This window comes from Mustelus asterias, chromosome 2, assembly GCF_964213995.1.
Source record: "Mustelus asterias chromosome 2, sMusAst1.hap1.1, whole genome shotgun sequence".
Classification (NCBI taxonomy): Eukaryota; Metazoa; Chordata; class Chondrichthyes; order Carcharhiniformes; family Triakidae; genus Mustelus; species Mustelus asterias.
The window spans coordinates 96756415-96766942 of NC_135802.1; positions in this window are offsets into that span (position 1 = coordinate 96756415).

Sequence of the window (10528 nt, forward strand, 5' to 3'; positions counted from 1 at the left end):
ATAGTTCATGCCCTCGAGGGGAGATTTATGAGGTAGATTTATGCATTTGGCAAGGTACCACATAATATGTTGGTAAAACTATGATTTTTCTGTGCATATTTGTGGCATGAAGAGTACTTCACCATCTGTAAGGATTCACATGTTCACATGTTATGCTAAGCCTATTATGCAATATTGAGGGAGTGTCTCACTGTCAGAACAATTGTCCTTTGAATAAAATGTTGAACGGTTGCGTTGTCTGTTCAAGTGCACAATGCAAAATAACATTTATGCTTTTCATAAATCTGTGCATCCTTTTGGTTTATAAAAGATTCCATCTTGAGATTTGCTATTCAGAATTAAATTTTAGTGTCTAGCTTTAGCACACTCCAGAACTTCCCTTTTTCTGTAAAAGCGAATTCAGTTTTCTTAGTAAATTGTTTGGATTGGTTGCGACATGATTAGGAGTGTCAGCAATGATTCAGGAGATATATGCAGATTAAATTTTATGGAAAGCAATGAATATAATACCGTTTGGTCGGAAGGATGAGGAAAAAAAATTTGAAGTGGTAAAATTTTAAAGAGGTTGGAGGACAGAGCTGGGAGTTTATATACATAAATCTTTGAAGGTGGAAGGGCAAGTTGAGAAGGCTGTTAAAAAACATCTGGGATCCTTGGCTTCATTAATAGAGGCACAGTACAAAAATAAGGAAGTTGTGTTAAACAGACATTTCCACTGATGGGAAGTCCAAAACTAACAAATTGAGGACAAATTTCTTGCCTCGAGAACGGTTAGAGAATAGAACTTGCTATCTAACATTGATAGCGTCCCCCACAGGGAGCCTCCCATCCATTGACTCTGTCTACACTTCCCGCTGCCTCAGCAAAGCAGCTAGCATAATTAAGGACCCCACGCACCCCAGACATTCTCTCTTCCACCTTCTCCTGTTGGGAAAAATAGGTCACGTACCAACTGACTCAAGAACAGCTTCTTCTCTGCAGCCATCAGACTTTTGAATGGACCTACTTTGCATTAAGTTGATCTTTCTCTACACCCCAGCAATGACTGTAATACTACATTCTGCACTCTCATTTCCTTCTCTATGAACGGTATGTTTTGTCTGTATAGCACGCAAGAAACATTACTTTTCACTGTATACTAACACATGTGACAATAATACATCAAATCAAATCAAAGGAGGAAACATTGGGTGGGATTCTCTGGCCACTCACACCAGTGGGATTCTCTGGTACTGCTGCAGTGAATAGAGATTTGGCTGAGCGCCAAATTCTCTGACCTCTCCAGCAGCGGCAGTGGGGCGTGAATGGTGGGAGAATTCTAGCCATTCTCTTTCTATCTATACTGGCAGAACATTGCTTAATTTTAAAGACCTCTATTAAGTCACCCCTCAATCTTTATTTTTCAAGAGCATCTTTTCCTGATACACCTCCCTGTGCACTTCTGGTATCAGCTTTGTAAATCTCCCCTGTATTTCTCCAGTGCCTGTATCCTTTCTATAATAGGGACTAGAACTGCACACAATAATCTAAGTGTGGTCTAACCAAGATCTGATACACGTACAGCATTAAAGCCTCAGAGAAGATGCAATAAAGGTTTACTAGAATGGCACCAAGGATTAGGGGCAGCAGGTGTGTGGTGACACTGGAAAAAGTGGGCACAACCTTAGAGTAGGGAAAGTTACAAGCCAATTTGATAGAGGTTGTTCAAAACCAGGAAAGGTTTTGACAGAGTGAATAGGGAGAACCTATTTCTTGTGACAGAAGGATCAGTAACAAAAAGACACCAATTTAAGATGATTGCAAAACATCCAGAGACAAAATGAAGAACCTTATTTTTTACACAGTGAGTTGCTATGGTCTGTTATGTAATATCCAAAAAACGGTGGTGGAAGCAGATTCACTTTCAAAGAAGAATTGGATAACTAATTGAAGTATTTTTAGTGGCTTATGGGGCAAGAGTGAGGAGTGGGACTAATTGGTTAACTCCACTAAAGAACTGGCAAAGACGATGAACTGAATGGTCTCCTTCTGCGTGGTGTCATGACAACCATTTGTGACTGGCGATGAAGATTGTCATCATTTCACCTGTATGTTTTTCATTTCTTTTTTCCTCAAAGGTGGAATGTGAAAATCCAGCAATGCTTATGTTCTTGAATCAGAAATATCCTCGTGATATCTCCATTTCCTTCATTTATTCTGTTTATGTCACCTACTGCTTAAAACCAGGGGAAAAGGCAAATTTTTTGTATATATGCAGGAAGGCTAAAAATAATTAGTGAAGGGACTAAGTAATTTTAAATAGTAGCGTCTTTGGGAGCTTATATGGGGGTGGGGGGGGGGGGGGGGGGGCGCGGGCGGTGGCGGTTACATCGTGAGCTGTACCACAGAGCAGCCATGAGAGAGATTGAAGAAACAGTAGTGAGGGAAAGAAAACTAGAAAGGAAGTTGTAATAAAGAGTTGAGTGGATTTGAGGTGGCTTGCATTTGGACTTGAGATGTTTAAAATTTAAATATCACACCTGACCCAAACCCTTCCATATTTTGGGGTTAAAGTGAGCCCTCCTTGGCTTCAGTTGGAATGAAGCCTTAACTTGACTGCATATATGATGAAAGATAAAGGAAAAACTGAAATGATCTGGCGTTAGCAGCTCGGAATACACTTAGAGTCTCAGAAAATAATCTTTTACACATGACTATGTTCAAATGGCATTTGTCTGGGTTGAGAGAATTGTGAGTTTGAGTATTGTCAAATTAATATTCAATGATCCGTGTATGCTTTGGAGATTAAATTCCACAACTTTGCCCATTCTTAAATGAAAAATATTAATGAGTGGCTATTACATTCCATTATCTATGTATTTAAGCCATAATTCTCCATGAGATTCAGATTGTCCACTGTCACTTCGCAGAAGAGCCATAGAACCCCTGGAGCACTGTGGTAAACAAGCCTTGTCGCTATTTTTCTAGGTTTTATGCATTCACACCTAAGCTATGGCAGACATTTGGGAGAAACACTGTAAAAGTTCATGATTCATTTTATCCCTCTTACCATTTTTAAGACTGATAATGGCCAGCACTATAGTATGCAAGATGCAACAACTGGTGGTTTTTAGATGGTATTTAACAGTTCTCGGATAAGCCTTACTGGCTTATTTACTTTAGTACAGGCTTGTCCAAAACATAGCCCTTCGGCCATTAGCCAGCCCACCAGGTCTCTCTGTCCAGCCCCTGGATCAGTTCTTCAAAATGTGTTGGTAAATGAATTTGGAGATTCTTCAAAGAGCTGCTCCTCCAATCACAGGCCACCTCTCGCCCACTTTTGCTGTTGCTAAAATCAGTAGTGAGCCAATCAGCAGCAAATGTAGGAGAGAACCAGTCTCTGATTGGAGAAGCAGCTTTTTTCATCGTGGGGGCTGAAAAGATGGGGTGAAAGGACGGGGGAGGGGGGTGGTAGGGGTGGGGGGGAAGTGCTAGGCGGGGAAAGAAACGGCTGCTGGTGTGTGTGTGAGAGCGTTGGTGTATGAGAGAGAGAGTGAGTGTGAATATCAGAGAGAGTGCATGTGTGAGGGTGAGTGTGAGTATGAAAGAGTGAATGTGTGTGAATATGTGTGATTGTGTGTGTGTGTGTGTGTGTGAAAGAGTGAGAGTGTGTGTGAGAGTAGGTATGAGAGAACATGGGCCCGATTTTACCAAACATTCACGCCTGTTTTCGGGTGCGAAATCGTGGTAAATTCGGGTGTCGGGCCTTTAACGCGATCTGCACCCGAATCCGAGCAGATCGCAGCTTTACCGACACCTGATTCGGATGGGGATCCGGTCTGCGCCCGAATCGGGCGGCCCGATGATTTAAATGCATTAGCATGCATTTAAAACGATTTAATGAACTGCCCGCCCAACTCTACCGCCAAATCCCACTTTACCACCACGCGGCCCAATCCGGATCCGCGCTTTAAGCGACCTGCTAAATAAAAGTCGGAAGCCGGCGCTTCTTCAGTGAGGGTTTGCGAGGAGGTAGGTGCATGGCGTCCGAAACCTTTCCGGTACTTACGGGCAGCCATTCCGCTGTCCCGGGTCGGTGGCGGCTCTGCGAGTGTGTGGGGGGGGAGGGATCTCTGGTTGTGGGGGGGGGGGTGGGGGGGGGGGGGTGGAGGACAGGGGGTGGAGGACGGGGGTGGAGGACGGGGGGAGGAGGGGGGGAGGATGGATCTCTGGCTGTGGCGGGGAGGAGGGGGGAGGATGGATCTCTGGTTGGGGGCGGGGGGGGGGGGGGGGCGGTGGGGGGAGGATGTAAACCATTCCAGGCACGTAAACCATTCACTATCTTTACTGTTGAAGGATAGGAATTGAAACATTTGGATGTCTTAATTCCTATCCTTTAACAGTAAAAAGCATCTCTTTTCAAAATATTGTTACACTTTAGAAAGTTAATAAACTATTTTTTCTGCATAAACTACCATTACATTCATTTGATCTAAAATATTAAACTTCTGACACTGTTTAAGTATATCCTAGATGTTCCCGGGACTAGAAATTTCTTCTAAAGAACTGTTGCTTCAGGATATGCTACAACTACTGGGTTTGTTATATATTTATTTTACAATATGTTGATGGGGAGACGTCTCTGTGACAACAGGAATGAACAGATACTCAAAATGGTATGGATGTACTTTGTTCTGTGTGGTCGAAGATTCTCAGAAATGCAAATTTTATTTTTCACTTGAGCCCTGCAAGTAGACACAATCAGCCCAAAATAACCCAAGCAGCTCACATTCATTACTGAGACAAAAGTAGACAGTTGAAATAGATGCAAGTGTAATCTTTCGACAAAAGCTTTGAGTTTAATAGCATTATCAGATTGTTAGAACAATATTTTCTCTAACAAGAGCAGGTATAATTATTGCTAACTCTTCCACGTGTCAGAGAGCCGCTCTCTCTGCTTTTTTTTCTTTCCCGCCCGGGTGCGCTGCTTCAGATTTTTTTTCGAATTGCGCACGCGCAGTTCAGAGCTCCGATCGTTCCGGCAGTGCTAAGCCCCGCCCACTGCACGGATCGGACTGGAGACGGCTGAAAGCGTATGGGCGCGCTGCAAAGAGGATTCTGGGCTCGGATCTGTATTACGCCCAGATCCGGCCCTTAGACTCCAAATGGTAAAATCGGGCCCCATGTGTGCATGTGAGAGAGAATGTGTGAGTGTGTGTGCGAGTGTACAATTGAAAGAATGTGTGTGAGAGAGAGTTAGTGTGTGTGATGGTGTGTGCAGGAATGGAGTGAGGTGGAGGATGAATGTGTGGCTGAAGGACTGGTGCAGGGGGCAGGGATTCAGGTTCCTGGACCATTGGGACCTCTTTAGGGGCAGGGGTGATCTGTATACAAAAAACGGGTGGAACTTGAATCACACGGGGACCAATATCCTGGCCGGTAGGTTGGCTAAGGCTACTGGGGAGAATTTAAACTAGATAGGTTGGGGGGAGGGGAGCTAGAAGAGTTGACTAGGATCAAGGAACTAATTGATGGGGGGGAGGATGCAGGGGTAAGGGGAATTACAAAATTAATGGTAGAGGAGAGGGTGCAAGTGAATGAAGGCGGTAATTTAGATAAGGGAGTAGAGGGAGAGGGTGTTCGCGACTCATCAAAACGGGTCCAGATAAAAGCTGGAATAAGGACACTTTGCCTGAATGCACGAAGCATTCGGAACAAGGTGAATGAGTTGATGGTGCAAATCAGCACAAGTGGGTACGATCTAGTGGCCATTACAGAAACGTGGCTGAAAGGTGACCAGGACTGGGAGATGAATATCCAGGGGTATCAGGCGTTTAGGAAGAATAGACAGGAAGGAAAAGGTGGTGGGGTCGCGCTATTAATAAGAGATAATATCAGGGTAGTACTGAGGGATGACATAGGCTCTGAGGAACAAAACGTGGAATCATTATGGGTAGAGATGAGGAATAGTAGAGGGAGAAAGACACTAGTAGGTGTGGTATATAGGCCCCCAAATAATAATGTTGAGGTAGGGAGGGCTATAAACAAGCAGATAAGGGATGCGTGTAAAAACGGAACGGCAATAATCATGGGGGACTTCAACATGCACATTGACTGGCAGACTCAAGTCGGTAAGGGTGGAATGGAGGAAGAGTTCTTAGAATGCTGTCGGGATAGTTTCCTTGAACAGCATGTTACGGAACCGACGAGGGAACGAGCTATTTTGGATCTGGTATTGTGTAACGAGGTAGGTAGAATTAAGGATCTTATTGTGAAGGACCCTCTTGGGTCTAGTGACCACAATATGGTCGAATTTCTGATTCAGATGGAAGAGGAGAAGGTTTGGTCTCAAACCAGTGTCCTCTGTTTGAACAGAGGGAAATATGATAGGATGAGGGATGAATTGGCTAAGGTAGACTGGGAGAGCAGGCTGGCAGGTAGGATAGCTGAGGAACAGTGGAGGATTTTTAAGGAGATCCTTTTCAGTTCTCAGCAAAAATATATTCCAGCAAAAAACAAGGATTGTAAGAAAAGGGAGAACCAGCCGTGGATAACGAAGGAAATAAAGGAGAGTATTAAAATAAAAACAGCTGCGTACAGAGTGGCCAAAAATAGTGGAGAAACAAGTGATTGGGAAAAATTTAAGAAACAACAAAGAGAGACTAAGAAAGCGATAAAGAAAGGAAGGATAGACTATGAAGCTAGGCTAGCAATTAATATAAAAAATGATAGTAAAAGTTTTTATAAATATATAAAAAGGAATAGAGTGGCTAGAGTGAATGTTGGACCCTTGGAGGACGAGAGGGGGGAGTTAATAGTGGGAAATGAGGATATGGCTGAGTCTTTAAATAAGTTTTTTGTGTCGGTCTTCACGGTGGAGAACACAAATAGTTTGCCAAATATTAACGATAGAGGGTTGGCAGCAGGAGAAATACTTAATACGATTAATGTTACCAGAGAGGCAGTGCTGGGTAGACTAATGGGACTGAAGGCGGACAAGTCCCCGGGTCCGGATGGAATGCATCCCAGGGTATTGAAAGAAATGTCAGAGGTAATAGTGGATGCGTTAGTGATTATTTATCAAAACTCGTTGCATTCTGGGGTAGTGCCGGTTGATTGGAAAACGGCTAATGTTACGCCGCTGTTTAAAAAAGGAAGGAGACAAAAGGCGGGTAACTATAGGCCAGTCAGCTTAACGTCTGTAGTAGGGAAAATGCTGGAATCCATTATTAAAGAGGAGATAGCAGGGCATCTGGATAGAAATGGTTCGATCAATCAGACGCAGCATGGATTCATGAGGGGAAAGTCATGCTTGACGAACATGTTGGATTTTTATGAAGATGTGACTAGGGCGGTTGATGGAGGAGAACCGGTGGATGCGGTGTTTTTGGATTTCCAAAAGGCGTTTGATAAGGTGCCCCATAAAAGGCTGCTGAAGAAGATTAGGGCACACGGAGTTGGGGGTAGTGTGTTAAAGTGGATTGGGGACTGGCTATCCGACAGGAAGCAAAGAGTCGGAATAAATGGGTGTTTTTCCGGTTGGAGGAAGGTAACTAGTGGCATGCCGCAGGGATCGGTACTCGGGCCGCAACTGTTTACCATTTATATAGATGATCTGGAGGAGGGGACGGAGTGTAGGGTAACGAAGTTTGCAGACGACACAAAGATAAGTGGAAAAGTGAATCGTGTGGAGGATGGAGAAGATCTGCAGAGAGATTTGGACAGGCTGAGTGAGTGGGCGAGGATATGGCAAATGGAGTATAACGTTGATAAATGCGAGGTTATACACTTTGGAGGAAATAATAACAAATGGGATTACTATCTCAATGGAAACAAATTAAAACATGCTACCGTGCAAAGGGACCTGGGGGTCCTTGTGCATGAGAACCAAAAGCCCAGTCTGCAGGTACAACAGGTGATCAAGAAGGCAAATGGGATGTTGGCCTATATTGCGAGGGGGATAGAATATAAAAGCAGGGATGTCTTGATGCACCTGTACAGGGCATTGGTGAGGCCGCAGCTGGAATACTGTGTGCAGTATTGGTCCCCTTATATGAGGAAGGATATATTGGCATTGGAGGAAGTGCAGAGAAGGTTCACCAGGTTGATACCGGAGATGAGGGGTTTGGATTATGAGGAGAGGCTGAGGAGATTGGGTTTGTACTCGTTGGAGTTTAGAAGGATGAGGGGGGATCTTATGGAGACTTATAAGATAATGCGGGGGCTGGATAGGGTGGAGGCGGAGAGATTCTTTCCACTTAGTAAGGAAGTTAAAACTAGAGGACACAGCCTCAAAATAAAGGGGGGTCGGTTTAAGACAGAGTTGAGGAGGAACTTCTTCTCCCAGAGGGTGGTGAATCTCTGGAATTCTCTGCCCACTGAGGTGGTGGAGGCTACCTCGCTGAATATGTTTAAAGCGCGGATGGATGGATTCCTGATCGGTAAGGGAATTAAGGGTTATGGGGATCAGGCGGGTAAGTGGTACTGATCCACGTCAGATCAGCCATGATCTTATGGAATGGCGGGGCAGGCTCGAGGGGCTAGATGGCCTACTCCTGCTCCTATTTCTTATGTTCTTATGTGTGTGTGTGTGTGATGGAGTGTGCATAAGAGTGAGAGTATGTGTGTGTTTTTAAAAAAAATTCATTTTATGGGATGTGGGCGTTGCTAGCTATGGTAGCATTCATTGTCCATCCTGCAGAAGGTGGTGCTGAACTGCCTTCTTGAACCACTGCAGTCCCTGAGGTGTAGGTACAACCACAGTGCTGTTAGGGAGAGAATTCCAGGATTTTGACACAGCAACAGTGAAGGAATGGTGATATACTTTCAAGTCAGGATGGTGAGTGACTCAGAAGCTGTTCCCAGGTATCTGCCACTCTTGTCCTTCCAGATGGTAGTGGTTGTGGGTTTGGAAGATGCTTCCTAAGGAACCTTGGTGAGATCCTGCAATGCATCTTGTAGATGGTATACATAGCTGCCACTGTTCGTTGGAGGGATTGCATGTTTGTGGCAGGGGTAGCAATCAAGCGGGCTGCTTTGTCCTGGATGGTGTCGAGCATCTTGAGTGTTGTTGGAGCTACACCCATTCAGGCAAGTGGGTGAATATTCCATTACACTCCTGACTTGGGCCTTGTGGACAGGCTTTGGGGGGTAAGGAGGTGAGTTACTCAACATAGGATTCCTAGCCTTTGACGTGCTCTTGTAGCCACAGTATTTATATGGCAGTGCTGTTCAGTTTCTGGTCAATGGTAACTCCGAGGATGTTGATAGTGGGGGATTTAGGGATGTTAATGCCACTGAATGTCAAGGTTAGATTCTCCCTTGTTGGGGATATGCATTGCCTGGTGTGGCGCAAATGTGTGAGTGTGTGTGTGTGAGGGAGAGAGGGAGAGTTTGCATATGTGTGAGAGTGTGTGTGTGTGTGTGTGTGAGTGAGAATGTGAAATCTTCCAGCTTCAACGTAAAGCAGCAGCTCAAAATGATCTGGAAGTCATCAGCCCAGCAGAGACATTGAGGTGCCTTGTTCAAATCAAGCAAATTACCCACCACGATGCAACTCTCCAAGTGCTACAAGAAATAGTGATGAAAGGAGAGCCTGAGAGGATCAAGGTCACACCTGTTGTCACAGGAGTATATTGGGCATCCTGAGATGAGTGACAGCCCAGGATGGCATCTTGTACAAAGGAAATAAAGTCATCATCCCTAAGGAGATGAGAGAGATGCTGAAGCACATCCATGTAAGTGATCAAGGAATCGAGTCCGAGAAAGGCAAGAGAAATGTTTTAGTGGCCAAACATGAGTAATGAAATTAAAGATCACATTGGCCAGTGTGGCACTTATACCGAGCTAAACAAGCCAGAGAGCCGCTGATGCCACATAACCTCCCAGACAAACCATGGATGAAGCTGAGGTAGACATCTTCACTATAGCAGGAAGTGATTATCTTATCACTGTCGACTACTATTCTGATTACTGGGAGTTAGACCAGCTAACTTCAGTGGTGACTATCAACATCCTGGGGATTACCATTGACTAGAAACTGAACGTACTGGCTATATAAATACTGTGGCCACAAGGGCTGGTCAGAGGCTGGGAATCCTGAGGCAAGTAACTCACCTCCTTACTCCCCAAACTCTGTCCACTAATTACAAGGCACAAGCCAGGAGTGTGGTGGAATGCTCTGCACTTGCCTGGATGAATGTAGCCCAACACTTTCAGACCATGGACCATCTCTCACAATACTCAGACCTCAGGTCTTGACCAACATAGCTACTTCCCCTCCCAACATTTCTGTAAATCAAAATTCCATCTAATCAAAGTAACACTCAAAGTCATCCCTGCAATGTATTCCATTTCCAGCCCCCCATCCAAATTTAGTATTGCTCTGTAGCCCAGATATCGATCCCAGTGCTATTAATTCCCACTATTCCTTATTCTCCAGTGCTTGCATGTTGGTACCTGGCTGAAACTCAACACTCATCTTCCTTGTGATCTTCCTGTCTATGTTATGCTTTTCAGAGTGCAAGTGAATCAAGATTTAGTGCAAAGC